The 26,294-nt window shown below is 40.8% G+C and overlaps 1 long non-coding RNA gene across 1 annotated transcript in view; it reads right to left on the bottom strand.

Moving 5' to 3' along the window:
• The window catches only part of LOC116048638, a 147,782-nt gene that overhangs the window by 50,691 nt on the left and 70,797 nt on the right, over positions 1-26,294 (bottom strand). Inside the window, exons 2-3 of the long non-coding RNA XR_004104707.1 lie at positions 8,914-9,005; positions 7,674-7,729 (exon numbers count right to left, since the gene is read on the bottom strand). This is a non-coding gene — a long non-coding RNA (uncharacterized LOC116048638). The remainder of the gene's footprint in view (positions 1-7,673; positions 7,730-8,913; positions 9,006-26,294) is intronic.

Genomic DNA, 26,294 nt, shown 5'->3' with positions numbered 1-26,294 from the left:
GTTTAAACACACACTAATTCTTCTCCAGCTCTTACATAAATGGTAACTCTCTGCAAAAGACGGGCAAAGCTTTTTTTCCACATCTCCTAAGCATCACGTTAATGCAGATTATAGTTTACAGGGGGAAAAAACAAAAACAACAACATGAACATTACAGCGTTATCCGGCTTCCCTCTTGAGGTCTGTTGAGATCAGGTAATGCAATTAAAATCTAATTAAAACCACATTAAATTGCTTTTAAGCATCCGTGTTTGTGTCAAGCACAGACAGGATCTCTCTATTAGCGTGTTCACACAAACACTCACAGACACACACATGCACAACAACATTAATATATTCACACATGTACAAATGCACACCTCACAAGACACACACACACACACACACACACACACACACACAAAGGAATAAAGGCTTTTCTCTTCTAGGGGCACATTTGTGTTTATTTTTGACTATGACATCATTTATGTAACTTTGACATGAATTGTCATAGGCCAACAGTATTTTGTGTCTTCTGGTGACATATTAGATATGTTTAGATACTAGATGTGCGTATCTGTATTTGTTTTCAATCCCCCGGTGTATAAATTACTTAAGAATTATTTTAGTTTGATTTAGATGTGAGTTTTAAAACCTTAGAAAAACTCATTTTTTTGTCATCTATCAAATATTGCTTATTCCTGCTTCATTAGTTCACAAAAAAAAAATAACCACCAATCTATTTTCTTCAAGCAGTGGGGCCATACAGTACATGAAGACAAGTTTTTGGGCCTTATTGCAAAAAAGGCATAGAAGGATTTTCAATGCACCTATAAGAGTATAAAGATGGAAGAATCCCAACCACAATCTAATGATAGTTGCTGTTGTTTTTACTTTTAAACGATTATATACTTTATTATGAATAACTACATGTGTGTTCTTTCTCATTTAGTCAAAACCTGAGGCTGAAAGGTTTGTGACACGCAAACAAAGTACATTTGTTTGGCAAATGTCTCGAGATTTCAATTGTCACTAGAAAGTTACAGGGTTACATCCCGAAACTAAGAAAGAATGCTGAAAGCTCCACCTTTCAGCTACTCCAGCCGGGGTCAAAGCAAACAAACATTTTTTTTTTTTCGGGGCTCTGGCAGTTGAAAGTTAAGAGAAGTACAAAAGGTCACCGGTTTAAAACTCTTAAAACTGTTGTCCCTTTACTGTAAGCATTGCACTCAACACTCAACTACTCTACACAACCTTACAAATGACACCGGCAGGGGGAAAAAAAGCAAGTGGCTCAGCTGAATTTCCCAGGATATTAAAAGCTTTAAAACCATTTGGCTGTACAGTTGGTCGTGCTCTGTCATCACCTCGGCGACAGCGCTCTCATACACTTGCAGAAATTAGCGGCATTATGCAGAATCAGGTAACAAGCCTTCAGCTCCATCTTGATTTGATTTAGCCCAAGAGGAAATTTACAATGATAGCTCGACTTAAAAGGCTCTCAGGCTGGAGGGAAGGGGGTCACCATAGCCTGGTCCACTTCCTGTTCTTGTCATCTGTTTGTTTAGCTTTTTCTTCTTCTGTCTGGACTATCTGCGCCAGTGTTGAAATGTAACAAAGTTACGGTACTTAAGTAGAATTTTCACGTATCTGTGCTTTACGTCGTTATTTATATTTGTGGAAACTTTCACTTTTACTCCACTACTTTTCCTAAATAAAATGTATACTTTTATAGTGTTTGGTGTTTTAAGCCCCCAACATCTCCTTCCAGGCAGCGCTGCATGGAAGGCACTAGGGTTAGGATTTGGGTTAAGGGTTAGGTGCCTTGAAGTCGACGGTGGGGGCTTAAAACACCACCGAGCTACTTTTACTTCACTACATTTCGTTTTTTCGTACGTTGGAGTGAAAGATGAAAATCCATTTTTTCTCTTTGTCTCTTTGAATTTGATGTTTAAGAAGCTGTGGAAACCCTGAATATTATGCTTTACTATAATGAAGCCACAATGAAGTTCATAATCAAAGTTTTTTTTTTTTTTACTTTACTTCTAAAAAATTAAATACTTCAGAATCACAATCAGAAAATTACTTTTGATACTCAAGTACAGTAAATATCAGATACTTTAAGACGTTTACTCAAATTATATGCGAAAAGGAGACTTTTACTTCTACCAAAGTCCCCCCTCTGAAATCTACACCTATGATTGTAATATTATTATTAGTAAGAGCAAACCACTCAGGTGTGATCACAGCGGCTGCAGATGCAGAAACCAAACCTGACATCGCAGAACTGAGAAGTAATTAGAGGGCTTGACACCAAATCAATGCAGCTTTTCCGCGTTATCAATTAAAAGACGTGTAATTACAAAGCGTAGAGAATTGCCTCTCACAAACAGTCAAGCCGGAGACGGCCCCCTTCACCGCCGGCTGGCTACAGACCAGACGCACCTTGACCCCTCTTCTGACGCTTCAAATTGACACCCCGGAGCCGCAACGACCGGGGTTGTTTATGGATTTTTACGCCGCTCCTTCCAAAACACCTGAGCGATAAACCCAGTGTAGCGTGCTGTGCGGCGCCGAAAATGCCGTGCACTTGGTAGCAAGCCAAAGTGCAAAATGTATTACTCAAGAGCCCCAGCCCCCCGACTGGAGCCAGCTGGGTTGGAACCATTAGCCGGTACAAGCAGAGACAACCTGGTTGCCGAGCATGCCGACATTCCTGGGTAAATGGAACAGAGGGCTCTACACTGCTTCCCTCCTCCCCTCCTACCGACATCCACCCCCTCCACCCCCCGCGGCCTCACATCAGCACCTGGGAAAATGGATTTGAAATGAGGGCAGCTCCCCCGCCTCCACAGCCCCTCTGAACAAGCAGATGGAGGCTTCCGCAACGATTATCACCACATTACCTGGGAGTCTGTTGACGAACGGGAACAATGCAGGCGGCGCTAATAAACCCCAATCAAACATGACACCCCCCGCAGCTAATGTCGCTCACTTCTCTATCCCTACAAGGCAAAAATAGTCGCACTGATTCGTTTTCATCAAGCGGGCCCAGCTACAGCTTGTGCATTCTCTACAAGAGGGGGACGGATATATTTATTGTCCCACGAGGCGAGATTTGTTTTCACAGTCTGTTTCATGCACGTGGCAATATACACAATAACAACCGATAATCAACAGGTATCATAAAGGCAGGTATATAGACACAGAAACAACCGCACTTATAACAACGACTCCAGATCTATTCAAAGTTAGCAAGATAGTTATGGCAGTAGCGACAAAACTTCTGCCAAAGCGAGTCCTTCTGCAGCTCAGAGTCCGGTATCTGCGGCCAGATGGCAGCAGTGTAAAGTGTGGACATAGAGGCTGGGGAGGGCAAGGCGTGTGATGGCTCCATCGTTCAGGTCTGAGATGTTGGGTGAAGGGAAGCTGATCATTATGGAGGCTACTACTGTAGGCTATTACTACTACTACCAAGCTGCGCTTTGAGACAAAAACGGTCTGCGTCCAAACAAGAGTTTAAGCTTGGAGCGAGAACGAGGTGTTACTGTTACTAAAAGGTATGTAAGCCTGCCTAACTGATAAGACTGACTGACAAGGTGGACGAGAGGCGTAAAAGTAGCAAAAGATCTTCATTTTTAAACCAAAATCTAGCAGTGTAAATGTAGCCTTATATGATGGAGTGCACGTATGTGTCCATCTGAATTCTTGCCATTTCATCTGTGTGTTGTTACTATCTGCAGGACTGCAAACCCCAGTGGGACGTGAGCATAAAGCTCACTCTGGACATGGTTAAGTTACTGAAGCTCAGTGAAACAGCAACATTTCTAGTTACAGCATCATGTGAATGTGTCTGCCCCGTGGCCCCTGGAAATAAAAAAAACTCTAAAAGACGATGGGTCTGTGTCCGTCAAAGTGGATGGATGCACAGAAAGTGATGCATCTCATAGGAACTTTGCTAAATGTTGTGTTTTGTGTGAAGAAAGATTGTTCTAAATCAAAATGGTTTATTTTCAGTGTGATTTGTGGTATATGAAATGACAGTATGTAACCGAGTCGTTGCAGAGCTTTCTCTGGCATGTAGCAGACAAGTGGTTCTCTCCCCTGACTTCACACTTCTTTTCCTCTCTCTTCTTTTGTTTTAGTATTAGTGCTCAGCTTTCTCCCTCTGGGAGTCTAGCGCTCTCTCTCTGTCTCTCTCATGCCTCCTCTTTTTCTTTTTTTACACAAAAAAAGCCCAACTGTAACAACAGTGGTCTCCAAACAACCAGGGGATTCCAGACGACTGACCTCAGAGCTGTTCGTCCACTGCTGAGATACAAATATTTACAACTATCGCATTCGGCTCAGCGGTGGGGGCCTCGCCGCCACCAGAAACACTCCCTTGATTGGGCCCCGCATGGCTTGAGAATGCCCCTAGAAAACAAATGAAAACTAGCTCTCATTTGGCTCTTTTTCTTCTCTTAAACCACCCAAAAAGATAGACATGTCAACACACAATTGAAGAAAAGAGCAAACTGGAGTCAAGAAAACTTTGACAAGAAAGCTCACGCCATTCCCCCACGTTCTCCTAGTACTGCACTAGGGTTAGGGTAGTTTTTGCTTTAGAGTTTTAACAGATTTATGAATAGATTAGTAAAAATTAGCAAAACCTCTCTGGGTTGAGCAAAGAAAGAAAGTGCTACCTTGATAAGCTAGCACTATCATCACTGTCATAAATGGTAAGGTCTCGAATGAATGCAATTCAAGCATTGCCATTCATACTTTGAACATATTGCATCTCTGCTGACAATATAGTTCTGCTAGTTCGGCTTCATCAGACTTTGACCACCATTGTGCACTGGGGGTGGTGTTGTGAAGTAATGACCAAGACTCTGAACAGACTAAAGACTGATACAATCTCACATCTAAAGACAATCATCTCACATCTAGCGTTAAAGACTGTCAACATATGTAAAGACAGGGGATCTTGCAGGGTCGCACATTGCAAGACTACAACTAGATTGATTTTGAAAGATTTAACCAAGCTAGCTAGCTAATGCTAGCTTTAGCTGGTAACTTTAAGGTAAAGTCGAATGACTCGCTTCAAAAGGGTTGAAAATCGGCAACTTTCCCTCGTTAGCGTTTAGCTTAGCGCGGCGCCATAGCAACCATAAACACCACGGTTTGGTGCTGGAGGGAGAGCACCCATTGGTTGCTGACAATGTTCACGTGATTTAACTTCACTTCCAAGACTTCAAACTTAGGATCATATCAAACACGTTTTTCTGAACGTCCAGACGGAACAAAGACTGACGGGGACTGAGTTTTATGACCACACACCAAACCATGGAGAGGACGGGAGGCCCCCCGACTCTAGCAAGACTCTCAGGATTTCATTCCCATATTGGAAAATAGTCTGCAACAGTGGGATCGCTTGAAAAGTCGTTTGATGTAAGGGTGGAATAAGTCTAAGGCCATGGAGCTCGGAGCTCGTTCCTGTTCAAAAGAGCCAGTTGAGGTGGTTGAGCATGTGATCAGGATGCCCCACTGTGGAGGTATTTGGGATAGCGCTGCACAATATATCGTTTTTCTATCTTCATCGCGATATCAACTGGCGCAATATACACATACCAGTTAGTAGACTCCCCCCACTGACATTTACCTAAAGCCATGAGATGTTTTTTTCCCCTCTACAGATTCAAACCACAGCATCAGTGTGCAACTAAGCTAAACGAACCAAGTGTTCATTTATGGCTTAATTGACAAATGAACTGATGCAGCTCCTTGTGTACATTCCAGTACTTTAAATTTTGCACCGATGATTGAGTTTTTACTGCTCCGTAACGAGGTATTGACTCCCTGTCTGGTCTTATCAGCTTATGTTTCCCAGGTGGTGTATGTACTGTGATTGTACGCGTTTTATTGTATGTCTTGAACCTCTCTGAGAGCAACATTTTTATTTTGATCTTTTCTCTCCGAATAAAACACCTGAGGGGTTGTTGTTGTTTTTCATCCTTGTACTTTGATATTTTTTTTTCTTTCTTAAAAATCTGGATGGATATATGCAGCATGTGTTGGCTTGTATCGCCAAAAAACTAAAACATATTCAATTTCTCAGATCTGGGTGAATTGGATAAATCACTGTGCTAAGTGAAAACACCACCAAGGGTCTGAAAAAAAGCCTGAGTACACAATATATTCCTTTTCAAAGCACCCGCTGCAGTAGTTTGTGTTTGACACTGATCAAGCATAATCATCAGGCGATCAGGGCTGATGTGTGTGTGTAAAAAGCACGCACGCACACACACACACACAAAGAGCATCTCCCCTCTATCTTCCCAGTGCAAGTAGAGCTAACCACTCCAGGGAGCTGGAGACTCAATTAATGACATACATACAGCACTTGCAAGATGTCAGGGAGAAAGAAACTACTGCACATTAAAGGCCATTCTCTACAGTACAGTTTGTGTGTGTGTGTGTGTGTGTGTGTGTGTGTGTGTGTGTGTGCGTGCTTCTCTTGTACTCGCATGCATACAGTTACAGTATGTAGGCTAAGGCCGGCCTCTGGGAAATGCTGTATGCTCTTCTGCATTATCCGCCTTGGAGCCTTAACATATCTAACTCACTGCAACCAACTGTAACCTGTTTTGAACTAAAGACCGTTCGCGTACATTCAATTCAAACTCCACCGCAGCTTACCAAAGAGGAACAAATGGTGGCTTGTGATTAAATAATAAAGGATTTGCCTCAACTGTGAATTGTTCAAAATGTAACTAAATTAGTGCTGTCAAACGATTACATTTTCGTTAATCGCGATTAATCGCATGTTTTATCACGATCCAAATTCTATTATTTTGCATTTCAGTAGATATTAACAATGGAAAGCCATTCTTACCAGTGTATCTTGATTGGGAATGCAAAGAAAGTGACTTTATGAACTTGATTTTAAGATTTGTATTTGTTTATTATATATTTAATCTAGTCACACATTTGAATTTAACAACAACTTTGAATGCACCATAAGGCTGTAAATTACCAGTTTCATTGAACGCACCGTCTGTGTTTTTCTAACAGCAGCTGCAGGTTGTTACATCCGGGTGTTGAATCCTCTACAGTGAAATACAGTCACACTTTACACCGTTTAGAGTTAGCTGTCAGCATTGTAACCGTGTTTCATCCAGCTACTAGCTAGCGTCAGGCTAACGTTTGCTGCTGTCGAGTATAGTGTTAACTAGTGTCACGTGCAGCAATGTTTCTGTTTCCTGTATCGTCTGTTTCAGAGCATCAGAGAGAAGAGCAGACATATCAGTGGCACCAGAATGAGGCACCGAAATCGGCGTTGCTATTCCTGTAGCAGCAGGATGTGTTACGAGGAAGTACGGCAAAATAGTAGCCTGTTAGGCATGACGCAAAGCCGAGTGAAGTGAAAATAAATTAATAAATGCCGGCATGCGATTAATACGATTAAAAAAAATGAACGCATTATGCTCGACCCTTAATCGCATCACGATTAACGCGTTAATGCTGACAGCCCTAAACTAAATATAAACATTGATGTCTATCAGTGTGTATCTCTCCATTATATAAGCACAGTAAAGGCAGTCAATGAATATTTCAGGCTTATTGTTTCTGCTGAAATCTTAAAGTAAAATACACTCATCAGATTTTCACTTGGATTTTTATGTGCCCACTCAGTAAAGCTGTACTTATACCTGTGTAGTAGCTGGAACAGGAAGCTCCGACAGTAGAAGGGCCTGTAGTCTGGGGGCTGTAAGAGAAGGCCAACAGGGGGGCTTAATACCCTCAGAGTATAAGAGCCATGCCTTGCATGATTTTGTAAATGTACCTATGGTTTTAATGTGCACAGAAAAATTCTAAAAGTCTAAATTTCAGTTTTAGCTTTCTGTGGCTTTTAAGGCAACACATTATCTTGGATGCCATTTGCAGAGTTCATGTCCAAACTGTTCTATACCTGTTCTATAGAGAAATATGTGTAGCTACAGTTAAAATACTACTTTTTTGTTTTATACTTTGTGACGCTTCTTTGGACTCTTTGACACTTCTGTCAAGACTTTGAACACTGTGCGCTGTTGGTGTTGTGAACAGCTACGTTAGTTGTCAAAGCACAGATATATGTCCCATAATGCAATTCGAAATGTAAATAAACAGAAATAGAACCGTGAATCAAGTTCCACAGACAGTTTCTGTAAAAATATACACTCATACAACCCTCAATCAGTCCTTTCAGAAAAATGTGGAGTTTTTTTGTGATTGTTGCGGGCAAAAATCCTTGATTATGCGGCACGTTTTCTTAAAAAATGCGATGGAATATGCGGGATATTTATGCAATTTTATGCAATGAAATTGCGGGAACTTGCAAAAATTGAGGTTTCATCGTGGCTTCATCGCGGGGTTTGCAGCTTTTCCATGATGTTCACGTCACGTAATTACATCACTTCATAACGTTCCTATGGCAACAGGGGAAAATGGCTGCTCTTGTGTGAAGTAAACGCAACATTTTTCAACTTTCTGCTAAGATATATGTGACGTTTTTGCAACGAAAATGCGGGGATTATGAAATCATGCAGGCCCTGCATATTTTGTGCGGAAATCGGCAATTTATGCGGCAAAAGTGCGGCGTATTTGAAAAAATGCGGCTCCCGCATAAATATGCGGACTTTGGCTGATTATGCATTGAATTATGCAATCGCATAATCATGTTTTTCTGGAGGGACTGCTCAATACTCAGAGAGTGTCCCCAAAAGTAAAAACCAGAGAAGTCTAGTTTTCTGTTTGGTCCCATAAATGCATCTACTAAATCTTCAGTCTTTTTGTCACTCAACTGAGAATTAAGAAACTTAAAATTGTTTTTGGAAGAGAAGGTGTCCCTTGTGTGGACATCTCATTTTCAGAAAGTGAACTCTGTGGTCTTTCCACACACCGAGGCCTCACCTCCTCGCTCCGTCTTCCCCGGCTTAGGCACGGTTTGCTGCAGCTGAGGCGGTCGACACAGATCCCGGGGGTCAAAGGTCATCCCTGTTCTCCTGGCAAAAAAAGGTGAGAGGAGCAGAGCACGGGTCAGTGGTGCTGAAATCTCATTTAAGAGATTGACCCCCGGGGGCCCGTGCTCGAGCCGGTCCGGCACTCGGAGATGCCGTCACCGGGGGGATGATGTATAGGTCTGGGCTGAGAGAGGGGGGGAGCCCTAACGCCACGGGCGATTACAGGATCAGAGCTGTTATTCTACTGGGTTAACTGTGTACTTTAACATCATTTTGAAGCATCATTGCAGGGGAAACATTGAATTATGTAACTAGAAAAGAAACTTATTTTAATGCTGAGCCACAGCGCCATTATTACAAGGTAAAGGTGGTATTACAAATTAAATTGGATATTTATCTTTGGATAAGCAGACAGTTTTCAAAAATGCAGTATCAATAATTTTTGAAAATTAGAGATTTGGGGCAGCCTCTAGCTCACCCAGTAAGAGCGTGCGCCCCATGTAAGCTGAGTCCTTTGCAGCAGCCCGGGTTCAAATCCGGCCTGCGGCCCTTTGCTGCGCACTATTTTCTGAAAATGGCTCTGAATGTTTTTCTGAAGGACCTTGGAATCTAGATTCTGGATTTAGTTTCATGATGCTGTGATATTCCTAGAGCAGAACGCCTTCGCTCACAATAGATTAACAGAGACTTTTTTTTAATTCATTTTTTTAGCAATTATTTCTTAGGGGTGCCGGAATCAAGGGTCAGATTAAAAAAATGGCTAAATCGCACCTGCTTAACGCCACACACACACACACACATACACACACACACACACACACACACACACACACACACACACACACACATATCCACGCATGCACACTCCTAGGTGGACAGGCGCTGCTGCACAGAGCTGCGGAGCATGTCGGTGTGGTGTCGGTGTGTAACATGTCAGTGTGGCAGCACATCTTCTCATCAGATTAGATGGAACTGTAAATGAGTCTCGTGTGGAAACGGGACGTTACAACAGCAAATAATAACAGATGGCAGAGATAAGGACAGGGTCAAAATCATACACAACTGATCATATCAACTTAAAGAAGGTTAAGTAGAAATGTATGGGTCACAGTGTGAAAAGGAGGGGGAGGGGGGCAGCTTACCATCAGCTGATTCAGTGGGGAGAGGGAAAACACAACAGTCTACATTATATAAACTGTACTGTTCTATTCATTCTGTAAAGATGTTTAGATAAGCCAAGAAGTGTTTCACTTTGGATTGGTTACTTTCTGTTGCTGGAAAATGTCCTGCAACTGACGCTCAACTTTATTTTCAACAAATAGCGTACGCCTTTGTCTATTAGCAGCGAGATCTTTTCTGCTCCCTTTGCATTTGGACATACAAATCTTGCTCGGTGCAGCTTCAGTGTGGGATTAACACGCCGCGCACCGTGCACAGCCAGTGTTTCAAGATCATAAGGCTCCAGCCGGGCGCTCACTGCCAGCATTTAACCTGATCCGAGATGGCAGATTACGGAGCAAATGGAGACACGCTACAGTGATACATCTCAGGTGGCAGGCTCGATAAGCTCATTGTGTCACTTTTCTGTTATTATTCCTTTTTTTTCTTCCTTTTTCTCTTGGTGTACCAAGTGGAATCAAAGCACCAGGTGTCTGTGTGAGTTTTTTTACTTTAAGAGTGTCGACATGTTTACAGACTGAGGACTTCTTCTAAAAGGCCCATTTAAGGGTTAAGCAGCGGTGGAAGAAGTATTCAGATCCTTTACTTAAGTAAAAGTACTAATACCACACCGTAAAAATAAAGTCTGTAAGTATCATCAGGGAAATGTAGTTCAAGTATTAAAACATTGTAGAAAGTGTAAAGGATCCAGACAGTTGTGTGTTTAATGGTCTAATCATCTCAGCTGGACTTGTAGCCGTTATATTGTTGGCTAGTTTACTTTAGAATAATACATCAGATTTTATAAACTACATGTGTTTTGTGTGCAGATATCTTAACGTGTAAAGTAACTAGGAACTAAAGCTGTAACAGATGAATGTAGTGGAGTAAAAAGTACAATATTTCTCTCTGAAATGTAGCGGAGTAGAAGTAGAAAGTGGCATGAAAAGAAAAGACTCAAGTAAAGTACAAGTACCTCAACATTTGGACTTAAGTGCAGTACTGGAGTAAATGTACTTAGTTACATTCCATCACTGGGGTTATTTTTTAGAGTTAAGGTTAAAATTTGGTTTAGGTTAAAGATTGAGTATGGGTCTATATTAGGGGTGTACGATTCAGAAAATGTCACGATTTGATTCCAATTTTTAGGCTCACGATTCGATTCAATATCGATTCTCGATTCAACGATTCACAGTATGTAGATGTAGTTACTTTTCCCATGTGACCGCAGTAATCATGCAATTTAAAAGAAAAGAAACACAACAAATTAAATGTAGTTTGATATTACTGTATATGTCTTATATACACATATATATGTCTCATACAAAAATAAAAAACTTTTGCAACTAAAAACTGCAAAAGTGCCAAGCTTTGGCCAGCTTTCAAATACATTTAATTCAAGTATTAAACTGTTAAATAAAAAGAGCTTTTACATTTAGCTTTAACGTGCTGTACTCAGAACAAAACAAAAAAAATACTGCTAAATGTGGTTTAAGGAGTACTTCAGCTACCAGGTTGACTGTTGAAATGTGAACTCGACTGGGCACATTGAACTTCCTAAAATTAGGCCTATTCTTTTTAGAACTGTGGCAACTACAGTCCATTCAACAGAACGTTTGCGATGTGTCAGAATCACATAATGGATACACATTTAGGTGTGTGTGTGTGTGTAACCAGTTCATAGTCCACCAACGGTGGGAGTTTAGAGCATTGAAAGAGAGTGCGTTGGTTGACTGACACGTTAGGAGGAGGTACTTTAGGTTGTTGTTCATCCATGTCTTTAATGTTAATCTCTGGGTGAGGCCGTACCATGCAAGTTCTTCAGTTTGTGGTGTTTCCAAAATACTTAACTTTCTTGCTTGCATATAGCATGATTCCTATCAAGTTCCGTCTTCCCCTCGAGGTTATAAAGGCCGAAATATGTCCAAACTCTCACCTTCAATGAGGATGGAGCAGGTTGAATAATTCTTTCTGCCATTGTTTGCGCCGACTAAATTACTTCCGCTGCACTCGTTCTTCTGATGATGATGATGATGACAAGATGAGGTAATGTCATTTCAGGATAATAGTGTCAAAACGAAGAAAAAAAATAGATTTTTGGAATTCTATGAATCGATTTGGAATCGGTAGAGCTTGAATCTCGATTCAAATCGATTTTTTTGCACACCCCTACTCTATATGTTCATCTTGAATTAACAAAGGTTATGTAAGCAATGTGGATGTGTTTGATCTGTCTGTCTCTCTCTTGATTTCTGTTTGATAATTATTACAAATCATATTTCTCTATTTCTCTGTCTTTGTGTCCCAACCGGCAGCAGCAGATGGCCGCCCACCAAGAGCCTGGGTCTGTCCGAGGTTTCTGCCTGTTAAAAGGAAGTTTTTCCTCGCCACAGTCGCACCAAATGCTTGCTCTTAGAAAATTGTTGGGTCTTTGTAAATGATAGTGTGGTCTAGACCTACTCTATCGGTAAAGTGTCCTGAGAGAACTCTCAATCTTGAATTGAATTCTTTATCTTTGACGTTGCGATGCCTCATTGAATTTTGTTTCTCAAATGGGGGTACACGTACCACTAGCAGTACTTTGGAGTTCTGCAAGGGGTACGTGCAATTTTTGCAAAATGTTAATTTAAAAATATATCATGCATAATTCCTAAAATAGTTATACAGTGAGGAAAATAAGTATTTGAACACCCTGCTATTTTGCAAGTTCTCCCACTTAGAAATCATGGAGGGGTCTGAAATTGTCATCGTAGGTGCATGTCCACTGTGAGAGACATAATCTAAAAACAAAAATCCAGAAATCACAATATATGATTTTTTAACTATTTATTTGTATGATACAGCTGCAAATAAGTATTTGAACACCTGTCTATCAGCTAGAATTCTGACCCTCAAAGACCTGTTAGTCTGCCTTTAAAATGTCCACCTCCACTCCATTTATTATCCTAAATTCGATGCACCTGTTTGAGGTCGTTAGCTGCATAAAGACACCTGTCCACCCCATACAATCAGTAAGAATCCAACTGCTAACATGGCCAAGACCAAAGAGCTGTCCAAAGACACTAGAGACAAAATTGTACACCTCCACAAGGCTGGAAAGGGCTACGGGGAAATTGCCAAGCAGCTTGGTGAAAAAAGGTCCACTGTTGGAGCAATCATTAGAAAATGGAAGAAGCTAAACATGACTGTCAATCTCCCTCGGACTGGGGCTCCATGCAAGAGCTCACCTCGTGGGGTCTCAATGATCCTAAGAAAGGTGAAAAATCAGCCCAGAACTACACGGGAGGAGCTGGTCAATGACCTGAAAAGAGCTGGGACCACCGTTTCCAAGGTTACTGTTGGTAATACACTAAGACGTCATGGTTTGAAATCATGCATGGCACGGAAGGTTCCCCTGCTTAAACCAGCACATGTCAAGGCCCGTCTTAAGTTTGCCAATGACCATTTGGATGATCCAGAGGAGTCATGGGAGAAAGTCATGTGGTCAGATGAGACCAAAATAGAACTTTTTGGTCATAATTCCACTAACCGTGTTTGGAGGAAGAAGAATGATGAGTACCATCCCAAGAACACCATCCCTACTGTGAAGCATGGGGGTGGTAGCATCATGCTTTGGGGGTGTTTTTCTGCACATGGGACAGGGCGACTGCACTGTATTAAGGAGAGGATGACCGGGGCCATGTATTGCGAGAGTTTGGGGAACAACCTTCTTCCCTCAGTTAGAGCATTGAAGATGGGTCGAGGCTGGGTCTTCCAACATGACAATGACCCGAAGCACACAGCCAGGATAACCAAGGAGTGGCTCTGTAAGAAGCATATCAAGGTTCTGGCGTGGCCTAGCCAGTCTCCAGACCTGAACCCAATCGAGAATCTTTGGAGGGAGCTCAAACTCCGTGTTTCTCAGCGACAGCCCAGAAACCTGACTGATCTAGTGTCACGGTCCGCTGACCGTGACCCTGGCCCTCTTCATAGTGTGTGTGTGTGTGTTTGTGTGTATGTAGTTTTTGTGTTCTTTTCCCCTTTTGGTGTGCTGCTGTATGCTTGGTGTGTTTTGTTTTGTTGTCTGACTCTGTGTTGTGCTCTCCCTCTCATGCTCTGTAGGCCACCGGTGGGCGTGGCACTGAGCTCCGGCATACACACCTGAGGTTCATCACACCACTCTGCACACCTGCTCCTGATCTACCATCTACTTCCTTTATAAGCCTGGCCAACTTTCCAGTCTCCGCCGGATCGTTGGATCAACTTGTATGATTACACGCCTGCTTAATCTTAGTACTATCCCGTTTGTGATATTGTATGCTAACCTGTTCTATCCTCTCTCACCTCAGCCTGCTATCCCGCTCTGAACCCGTGACCCTGCTCTGTCTGCCAGATTCGCTTGACCCTGAGCCCGGATCCTATTCCCTCACGGATTCCTCCAGACCACCGGCCACCCCAAACCTCAGTTTGTGTGTCCCATTCAATAAAATCACCTTTAATTGCAACTACCTCTGGTCTGCGTCTGAGTCCTGGCCTCCAGTCTGACATCTAGAGAAGATCTGTGTGGAGGAGTGGGCCAAAATCCCTCCTGCAGTGTGTGCAAACCTGGTGAAAAACTACAGGAAACGTTTGACCTCTGTAATTGCAAACAAAGGCTACTGTACCAAATATTAACATTGATTTTCTCAGGTGTTCAAATACTTATTTGCAGCTGTATCATACAAATAAATAGTTAAAAAATCATACATTGTGATTTCTGGATTTTTTTTTTTAGATTATGTCTCTCACAGTGGACATGCACCTATGATGACAATTTCAGACCCCTCCATGATTTCTAAGTGGGAGAACTTGCAAAATAGCAGGGTGTTCAAATACTTATTTTCCTCACTGTATATATAGCTAATATGTATAAAATATTGAATGGATTTAGAGATGGATTCTAAACATTTGAAATGTAACATTTAAGTGTTTTTTTCAGTTACAGGGTTGTTTTTATTTAGTAAATCCACCACTGCCGGCGCTATATTGTACCTCTTTATATAGACTTTGGTATTCTAAAAAAAAAAAAAAATGTTTTGCGACAGTCAGGGGGTACTAAAAAAAATAATCATAGGGGGTACATTATTGAAAGAAAAGTTTGAGAGCCATTGGTCTAGACCTACTCTAGCTGTAAAGTATCCTGAGATAACGCCTGTTGTGATTCCAACACTATAAATAAAATGAAATGATACTGAATTGTCTGTCAGTGTGTCATGCATCAAGGGGGAACCACATGGCCCTATACACGCCATTTGTGTTACTTTGTTGAGTTATTGCGAGTAGCACGGTTCCCGAAGCGAACAGAAGGGAACAAAGACAGTGAAATGAACCCCTCATTGATCTCCGTATTGAGAACATCTGCCCCGGACCTGAGGGGGGGTTGGGAGACTCGGAGGAGAGTTGTGGGAAGTTGCATGCATACTAAGCAGCAGAGCTCAGGTACCCATGCCAAGTTCATTCGGGTGTATTTAATGGAGAGTTCATTTGCAAAAAGCAACGTGAACTCAAATAACCTTCAGGCATGCTGCACAGTAAACCTAGGTGCAACACATTGCAATTCCATTCGATGGTAATGGTTGTTAGTACCTCTGTGTAATTCCTGTCGGTGGTAACAGATTAAAGAAAATGATTAAAAAAGGTCTGAGGTTGAGGGGACACACTACAGGCAAAACCATAATTTTCAATGTTTGAGTTTTTGGGTTGTTTGGATTTGATAGCATATCTTTTTTCAGACTTATTGGGGAAAGGAGACATCCAAAAATATACATTTGGGTGTTTATTTTGCCCCAGTTGCGCCTGTAAACTTATCCTAAAAACTTAGCAGTACATAATGCCTCGTTTGCATATTTAGACTAAAATAAATAAATAAATTTCAGAAAACTTGTAATACAAAAATAATTATCTTAAGTTTCATGGTGGTGGCTATTAGTGTCTCCCCAACAGAACCTAGACAGAGAAAAAGAAAAGCCCTAGAAGAGGATTTAGAAGTGTAGTATGTCCCAATACTATAAAATGGGCGTAATGATAAGCCCAAAGTTGAAGCACCCAAGTCCCAAGGGAGCAGGTGAAGATTGAACAATCCGGAAACACTGAACGCACCGCGATAGGAAAAGCACAGGGAACGTTGTTTTGAGGAAATGAGCAGAAAAAACTTTACAGCATTTACAGTCACCCTGATGTAAATTATGTTCTGTAAAAATATTTCACCAAGGCTTTTTATTATTTTAAATCTTTCTTTATAAATAGCGCTCATGTTTTCCTTCCACCTAAAACCTATTTACACTGTTTTTTTATTAAGGACAACTTAACTTAATAACTCACAGGGCAGAAAAAAAAGACAATTTCATGGCTTATATTAATAATAATATCAGTGGAAAGGCAAACGTCAACATTGTTAGTTTAAATTCAAGACATTTTTTAAGATGAGATCATCTAATTATAATTTAATACAGACTGCCGGTGCCCTTTTTAAAAGGGAATATTCACCCTTAACATTACTCCATGATCACTACTTTGAATGCATATTCAATTTCTAGCTCTGTTTAGTTATTTGGTAACTTGTCTTTTTCTCAAATATAACCGGCTTGTTTATCTTATTCCAGCAGCAGAGTTTGATAGAAAAAGATTTTCACGCAAACATAATTGACAGTAAAAGTAAAATGTTGTTGTCAGTCTTTATGAATCTTTTGAGGCCCTGATGGGGTTTTTATGTACTTGTATAATAGTGTGGAGTTTTGTAAGCAATATTTATGATGTTGACTTTTTCTATTTTTATATATATTTTACCAGCAGGTTTTGGAAATATGTCTGTCAATGAATGCTTTATATATACTGTATATTTTTGTGTGCATTCATTATACAGAAATGGACATGCATCTACTATAGATTACTCTGGTATGATATATATTATGGTTTCTATAGAGAGTGTTGTATTTAGGGTTTAAGCTCCATCTATAGTAAGGGATATGTGAATGAATGTTATGTATTTATGCCTGGATTCATGTGGAAGTTGTTGATTGGTGCACAAAAAACAGTCCCCTCCTACAAAAGATGGCTTCTCAGGATGTTAACACCATTGGACTGAAGATGCTCTAGTACCCAAACGCTGCCTACTATAAAACTTTATATATTTTTTTGTGCAAGTTAGACAGTGTGCGGGAGATTCTTTGCAGTCAGAATAAAAGATAAAGAACTTTTTTTTAACTTTTAAAGAACAATTATGCACAATAAAAACAGCGTAGGGGAGGTGGAGTGATCTGGCGCTGCAGGAAATAGTCCAATGCAGCCACAACAACAAGATCTGATAGTATGAAGTAGTAAGTATGAAGGGCTTCAAACCTGGCAGATTCTGCGGCCAAAATTCACAAATCACTTGGGTAGCCAGCTATATGTACTGTAAGCAACAGGGCCACAACCCATCTTTTGCAGGCTGTCAAAAGTTATACTGGGAAATTCAACTGAAGTATAATTAGACAAGGCAGTTGAAGGGGGGAAGCGAGTTCACTATAAATGTACGTTAAACCACTTAATCACAGAATAACTCCTGGTATGCATTGAAATCACAGATTGATGATATTCAGGAGTGTAACAGTATCCGCGGGAGGGGTTTTCTTTTAACTGCCAGCTGCTGGAGTTTTTTGCGGTGCAGCTGTTATTAAATAAATGTCCCGTCTAAGGCTGCGTATCAGGATGGCGAGGAGATCAAACGTTAAGGGGGGGGCGTTGGAAACCTGCCTTAATTATAATAGGAGGCGAGCTGAAATTTCAAATATTTGACATCGTCCTGACGCTGTATCCGTTTCACACGAGACAAACGCTCTGATGGAGCTGACAGTTTCCCTTACGTCCAGGCGCTGGACGGGAGCCCCGTGCTGCCTAAAACACAGCCACATGTGGGGCTGATTATTAAGGGGGCTGAATGTTTACGGCCGACCCAGATGTTGGGTGTTTAACATGGCACGGGCCGAGTGGCAAGTTTTGACAGCTCGCGGTTTCAGCTCGACCTACACTTTGGGGTTGTGGAGCCGCTGAGGCAAAATGTCAAACATGTAGATAAGGGCCAAGTAAATGTGATTACAGCAACTCATTTTCTCCGCTGCCCGGCCAATCTGTCCAACGTCGGTCAACACCTCGCCTGTGTTTGGAGGGAAAGATCCAAGGCTGCAGGGCTTCCTGAAAACCACCCACTGGTTCTACCAAAATACATGGATGGATGATTGGATGGGTGAATAAATATATGACTAATATTCTGAAAAGGAAAGTCAACCTGGACCTTATTTTTCTCTATGTTTTTGTGTGGAAGTGACTGATGGGAACAATCTTTGAATTTGGACCAGTACTAAGCGAGAACGCTGTGACCAGCATCCGCAAACCGGGCTGTAATGTAACCCTACAGGACTAATGTATAGCGTCAGTTTCATCCACTAAAAGTTCTGTTTTTGCCGCTGACAGGCTCAGATTATTGTTCTAAGTGTCTGACAACATTAGGAAAGGATCCCTACAAAGATAGACCTTTTTGTTAAAGAGTGAAATCCTCTTTGTTTAACCAGAAACAGCTCCGGGATCGCTACCGCTAAACCCACCAGACTCAATAAAAAAAAACAATACTTTTAGTGTGTATAGAGCCAACATATTTTCACATGTAAATCAGTAAACTATGAACTTATTTCAACCAGAACCAGAGATGTGATGGATGGAAAAGAGGAAAGACAACCCAAAACGTATTTTCATAGTTTTATTTTGTGGCTGTCGACTTTAAATGAAGTCACGATGCTAAAATTAATGTTTATTTACATGGAGTCTGGTGGGTTTAACGAACGCAATTTTGCGGATGTTTTCATGTTTTAAAAAAGGATCTTACTCTTTAACAGAATGGTCGACCTCCTTAGAAATCCTTTCCATAATGTTGTCAGACACTTAGAATATTAATCTGAGCCTGTCAGTGGCAAAACAAGAACGTTCGTAGATGTAAATAGAAGCTGCACAATTGCGCTATTAACTTACATTGTAACTTGTTTCGCTGACTGCCGTCTGCAGCGATCTCGCTTAATACTGGACCAATGTCAAAGATTGTCACTTAAACACAAAAACATAGTAAAATAGGGTCCAGGTTGAAAAAAATGGTAGTTATCCTTTAAGTAAGGAGGGGTGAGGACTCATAGGTGAATGAAAGAAGGGAAGTCTGTTAGGAGGAAGGAAGGATAGAAGGGAACCAGACATGATGATGAATGAATTAAAGATTTAGATGAGTGAGTGATGAGTGATTTTGTGCATGACAGAATGGATAGATAAAGTGAGGGAGAGTGAGTGAAGGAATTAAAGAATGAATGGATTAATGGACACATAAGACATTTTTTTTAAAGGAATGGACATATCAAACTGAATAATATGCAGAAAGGAAAGAAAACAGGAAGGATGGTAGGTGTGGCAATGATTTAATGATGTATGTGAAAGAATGAATTACTAAATTATATAAAAAAACATCTTTCAGAGAGTTCAAAGAAAGAAAGGAGGGAAGGCTGGATGGAAATCAGCCAAAGGGAAGTTGAATAATCTGCTGGAAGTGAGATCTGCCCATTGCACATACTATATATTATATTCTTTTTGTATGTCTACACTCTAAGAAATATCTGTGTATTAACAGTTGTATGACTGTATATTTTATGAGAAATTGTTTCACAGAACGTGGTTAACAGTTGTAATTTTGTTTATTCATTTCAAATTGCATAATTTGTGCTCCGACAACTTTTGTCAGCCACAGATGTTGGTTTTGGGAGATTATGGAAGTCAACGTTTGTCGCGTTTTTCGATGTTTTGGCGCTTTTATTTAACTCCACACTTTGGGCTTTTTGTTTTTTACGACGATTTTGTTGCTTTTTACTAATCAGCTTTGTATGAGAGAATTGTATACAGGCCTAACAGAAAATGTTCTGTATTTTGACTATAGCTACACACATAACTGTTGTTTTGTAGTTACGGGGCAAAGTCTGGCTAATGAGCTGCCGGTACTTTTTGTTATGTTACAGATTTAGAGTCTACATTTTTTTTTTTTGTTGTATTTATTGTTTATATCATATTCATCGTTAATGTTTGTTTTTGTTTGCACCATTCACCAAGGCAGATTCCACGTAAGTGGCAATAAACCTTTTTCTGATTCTGATTGGGAAAGGAGGGAAGAGAGATGGAAAACAGGAAGAACAAGGACCTGCTGGAGGAATTTTCACTATGAAAATGGGAGACCAATCAAACTGTCAATCAGATCAAACCTAATTATTTCCACTTTTAGATAGATAATAATGATATAGATAGATACATCTGTTTATCAGCAGAGCATAAAGAACATACATATTTTAGGTAACTTCAGAAGGAATCCAACCATCAACCCCAGCGTTAGTGCTTTGTATTGTGGGGCCGCACGAGAGTCCTCCATGTGTTTGTCAAGGTAAGTTAAAAATAAATAGAAAAAAAGCAGATAACCCAGAGTATCTGCAGGCTCCGGGGCAATCACACATTTCAGAATATGCTGCTGTCAATTTAATATTCCTGGCCTGTGGGAGAGTGAGAGATCAGGTGACTGGGGTATAAATAGGCCATCCGCCCATCACTTTCGTTTCAGCCGACTCCTTGACGGGATCAGAGTGACTGAGGACTGACTCTGATGTCACTCAAAATCAGGACAGTTGTCGCTGAGGGACACTCTGAGTCGGCGGTGAGCTTCGGTGTGTCCCGAAGACACGGACAGGGAGGATGAGGTTTACATCTGTGTTCTCTGAAGTGATGGGTGGGGGAGAAGGGTGGGTGCAGTGATCACACGGGAGGGTGGGGTGGGTGTCTGGAGGTGAGCAGAGGATTGCAGAAATGCAAAAAAGGTTTACAGCACACCGATGGGATGCAGTGAGTCGGCAGCGAGTTACACCGATGCTGCTCGAGGCGGTGCATCCTTGAGCAGATGTAACTGTCAGATTCAAATACACATGAATGTTTCAATCTACAGAAAAAAATAAAAATCCCTGACGAAAACACTCAAGGTCTTTTTTTTTTTTTTTTAGCAACTAGGTAAACAACTAGGTTACTTTTAATTGATATCTAACCATTTTTCGAATAAGGTATATCCAAGTAGTTCACGTTGTTGGCCTGGGGAAATATTCATAGGAGGGGGGAGAGATACATCGTTACATCAGGAGGATACCTTAGCGTTCGAGACATGTTTACCCTGCCTGGGTGCTTCAAAGCAAATGCTGCCAGAGTTGATGTGGGAATTGGAAAGTGCTGATAAAAGAGGTTATGTTTCTAATGTGTAATACCTTTTAAATTTGTCGATTACCATTCAAAGAAACGGAAAGTATCCAGCTCTTTCCCCAGCTGCAGATTACTCTCACAAAAGGTGGAAAAAGCCTCTAAAACAGCATTAAGATCATTGAGGGGCAGTAAACATCCCCAGTGAAAGCCACGCTATTGAAATTCATTTAACAGCTCCTCGACGCAGGCTTCTTTGCAGGTTGTTATCGACTGACCTCTGAAGGTTTAAAGAACAATCAGATCCTCGCCAACATACTGCCAACTAATAATATAAAACACTGTATATTAATAAGAGAAATCTACATAAAAAAAGTCATAAGTTCTCTTGCACTTTTGGCCACTGCCTTATTAAAAATGCTTCAGTTACTCCGACACAGATTGCCTCTTTGTCGTTCTTTTTATATGAATAAAATTGACATTATTACTATTTTTATTAGAATATGACAATCACTACCAAAGCAATAAAACACTGTGATACTGCAATTTGTTTTGCCTTTTACATTATGTCACGCAAAGACATTTTGATGATTCTTAGAAATGATGCAAACTCATTCCTAAATCTACATTACAACACATCTGTAAGCAAAAAGATGACAAACCCCACTAATGCTGGTTTTTGAGAGTATCATCGCTGCAAGATCATTGGGATTGATATAGTATGCCATCTCTCCAGCTATTTGTTGCGGCGATAATAACAATCACAGCATCCGCTGCTAGTTGCTTTTGGCAGAGCACTTAAAAAAAGCAGAAGGGTTAGACGAGCAGGTGGGCCTGCTATCTGCCAAACGACTGAGGCAATGTGCAACAACTTAACTGGTAATTTAAGACAACAGCCATTTCTACCGCTGTTTCACAGAATCAGCGAGTCTGTTTTACTGGTAGCACAATGACTTTAGATGCTGGGTGCCTTAATAGGCCAAACACCTTTAATGTTTCTTTTGTAAAGCCATGCTTCAGAGGATGTTAGATTTCCCTTTCTTATTCCCCCCCCCTCCTTGCTTGGCTTATAAAATTCTTAGTGTTTTCTTCCATTACGCCATTCTCCTGGAATCCCTGGGAAATTCAACGCACCCTTTATAATTACTGCACCAACTGCCGGATGACAAGTCTCATTTGCCTTCACTGGAGAAGGTTGTCTCTTTCCTTAAGTACCTCTGTTGTGCTGATGCCCTCCCCTTGTCACTACAAATTCCCATCTTTACCTACGCAGCCGGTGGCGCCTTCAAATATGGATACACGGCCTGCTTAAGGAGAGCGCTGTCAAGATAAACAAGGATAGGGATGCTCAAAGGGGGCTAGATTTCCATGCAGGTTTTCCTTTGTTGGAATTAATGCCGCATGAGCGAGCACGGTGGGAGAGAAAAAAAAACAAACAAGCTTTGCAATGTCATAGGTATAGGCCTGTATCCTTTAAAGATAACGTAACACAGAGGCGAGCCTCACATATATGACCCTGAGGAGGCATATTTCCTGATGAGCACACAAACATTTGGGTCCACATGTTCAAGGAGCTCCCTGGTGGAAGTTAACGGTTGCTGTGTGGGATATGATTCAGGCACATCTACATCTGTCACAATCATTACGCCATATTTCATTTGCTAGAGGTAGAATCTGTGATCCAGATGTCACCGACACAACTGAAATCTATCTGAGAGAAATTCTACACAGATTGTTGTAGCAATTTATATATATTTTTGGATGGTGTTAAAAGGTTTAATTATATATTATGCAACGTCAATAAGCACAGTAATAAAACAAGGCCTATTTTTTTTTTTTTGTTAACCCCTAACCCTGCAAAACGCAAACTTGTTATTAGGCATGTGGGGGTATGGCTGTTGATGGTAATTGTTCATTTTGTTTAGATACGGCATACTGTATTTATATAAGTGATTATTGGTCGGACCGTTGAGCTAAAGCTATGCTAGTGGCAGCTGTTACATGTTGCCATAGCAACTCCAAATATCCTGGGCTGTAGCCAAGGGGGTAAGCGTCTGTCAACAACCCGTAGCTCCTATGGCGCCATTTTGATGCTAACAAGCACTTACCTCCCGTTAGCATCCCATTGACTGCCATTCATTTTGACGTCACTTTGACAGAGAATAACTTTACATCTGAAGCTTTTAAAGACTTTATTTGTCCATTGTTTATTTCTAAAGAAACACGACAATGTATAAAAGGCTCCATTACCTTGTACCTCACGTTATGGCTCCGTAGCAGACGTTTTTATAAACGATTGGGTCATAACCACGAGACTTACTGTCTCATAGTAGAGGAATTACCGTATAGTACAGGAGAAGCTCTCAGGCAGTTTAGACTTCCATTAGCTGTTTAAGTTTAATTACTAATGTTAACTATCATTTTAGTGATCAATAATTAGCCTGTGTCCATGTTATCTCCTTACATATACCTACGCTCTCCGTCTCTGCTAGATTGGGAATGATTGAGATTTCTCTTGGCACAGCTACCAGAAGACTTCCAACTTTCAGACAGGTTGCTCACGTCACATCTACGTCTTCTCTCTCAGTTGGAGGCTGCTCAGTAACGCTCAGCCATCACCGGAAAAGTGACTTCTAATATCCTTCACTGGTCTCCGTCCAGAGACACGGGACCTGGTGGTCCACTCTTATATTCTGTCTATGGCTGTAGCTGCCTCAAGCCAGAGAAATCCAACATACTCCATTTGTTTGTTAAAGATTAATGCTTTGTTTTCTTATTGATCAGGATAAATGTTCCATTGTCAATTTTGTGTTCATTTAAGAAAAAAATTAGGGCTGTCAAAATAACGTGTTCATTTCGATTAATTAATCTGAGAAAAAAATAACGCGTTAAAAAAAATAACGCAGATTAATCCATTCCATATTGACGTTTGACCCGGCCAGAGCCGTTCTACCCACCACTGGACTGTAAAATGAAGGAGGGAGACGAGAAAGCGCTGCCTGGATCATTCATTGGAACATTTACTATCTATCTATTTACTATTTACTATCTACATTTATTATCTTCTTCCTGAATAGGGTTGGGTACCGAAATCCGGTGCTAATACTATTGACATATGGCTAATACGCCACCGGTGCCTTCACGACCTGCATCTACCAGACCGAATAGCAACGCGGATTTCGGCGCCTCATTTCGGTGCCACTGATATGTCTGCGCTTCTCTCTGATGCTCTGAAACAGACGTTACAGGAAACAGAAACATCGCTACATGTGACGCTAGTTAACACTATACTCAACAGCAGCTAACGTTAGCCTACCGCTAGCTAGTAGCTGGATTAAACACGGTTAAAATGCTGACAGCTAACGCTAAACGGTGTAAAGTTTGACTGTATTTCACTGTAGAGGATTCAACACCGGGATGCAATGTGCAGCTGCCGTTGTAAGAGAAACACAGACGGTGCGTTCATGAAACTGGTAACCTACAGCGTCGTGGTGCATTCAAAGTTGTTGTTAAAGACCCCTTTCCCATCTGGTGGTTGTTTTTCTCATTCAACAGCAATTTACTAGTGAAATAAGTTATTGTTATAGTGATTACATTATTATTAAATCATTTAATTTTGACCATATGGCCTAGCAATGAACAAGCCGTTCTTTAATGTTGCAGACTGTTGTTTAGCACCATTCCAATTTTTTTTCTTTTTAACTTTTTTAAAAAGTATCAGTTAAGGCACCGGGCAAAAATTATGTATGCGATTAATTTAGATTAATTAATCACAGAGTATGTAATTAATTAGATTAATTTTTTTAATCGATTGACAGCCCTAAAAAAAATACAATGTTTTAATGATAATAAAGAGGCGTGGTTTACTTGCTAGGCTGTGTACTTGTGTTATTACGTTATCTGGGTCGCATAACTGCTGCTGTAACCAAAACATGGATCCTGGAATTCATTCAAAACTTGAACTTCTTTGAAAACATAGTAGTAGTAATAAATACATATTTTTAAATTTGACTGAAAGAGACAATTTATAGCAACATTTGGAATTGTTGCAGCTCTACGCATGTGAATTTATTTAGGATTCATAAAGTCAACAAAGAATGAAGGGTTGAGCCTTAAAGATGTGGCTCACTATGGCCAGATCCTCGGATCCCCTGGGTTTAGTGTCATAACAGAAGCAGACCCCTGGCCACTTTACCACCAAGTGCTATGCTGTTGGAATTGTGACCGTAAACATGACACGCTCACTATTACCACAGTCTGTTTGTGCTGTCTGCATGTAATAGCATATTATGGTCACCTGGGATGGACACTCAGCTGATGGCTCATACATTTAGCATGAGAAACCTGGCTGCACACAGGACCGACATGGTGCGGGTATCAGGGGAAAACAGACCTGTTTTGTTTTGTTGTTGTGCGGTCTTGGTTCATAAGGTTTAAAAATGTTGTAGAAAGCCCCACGCGAGACGTTGTCAATATCAAGCAGCAAGCAGGTTTCAACAAAACACAGGTACACTTCCAGTTCATTTAATTCCCGGGCATCTAGCAGAGAAATAAGGCTGTTAACTTCTACAAAGTGAGAGATGTCGGTGCTCTGAAGAAAAGCTGTATGATTTAAGAGGGTTGACTTAGAAAATCAATCGCCAAAAGACGAGACCTTCAAATGTGTTGCTTTCAAAGGGGAAAAAAAAACTAAATATCAAGTGATACAAAAAGGGTCCAAACATTATGCTTTGTATGGTTATGATTTGCCGCAAAACTGACCAAAAAATTGTAAACATTTTAAAGAAATTGCACAGACAGAAAACATGCCACGCCTGTTCAGACACAGTAGGGCTGCACAATTAATCGCAACTTTATCCAAATCGCAATATGGACTAGTGCAATATCCAAATCGCAGGGGGGGGCGCAATATTTGTAAAA

Source organism: Sander lucioperca, chromosome 24, assembly GCF_008315115.2.
Source record: "Sander lucioperca isolate FBNREF2018 chromosome 24, SLUC_FBN_1.2, whole genome shotgun sequence".
Taxonomy (NCBI): domain Eukaryota; kingdom Metazoa; phylum Chordata; class Actinopteri; order Perciformes; family Percidae; genus Sander; species Sander lucioperca.
This window is presented reverse-complemented; position numbering and strand designations above follow the sequence as displayed.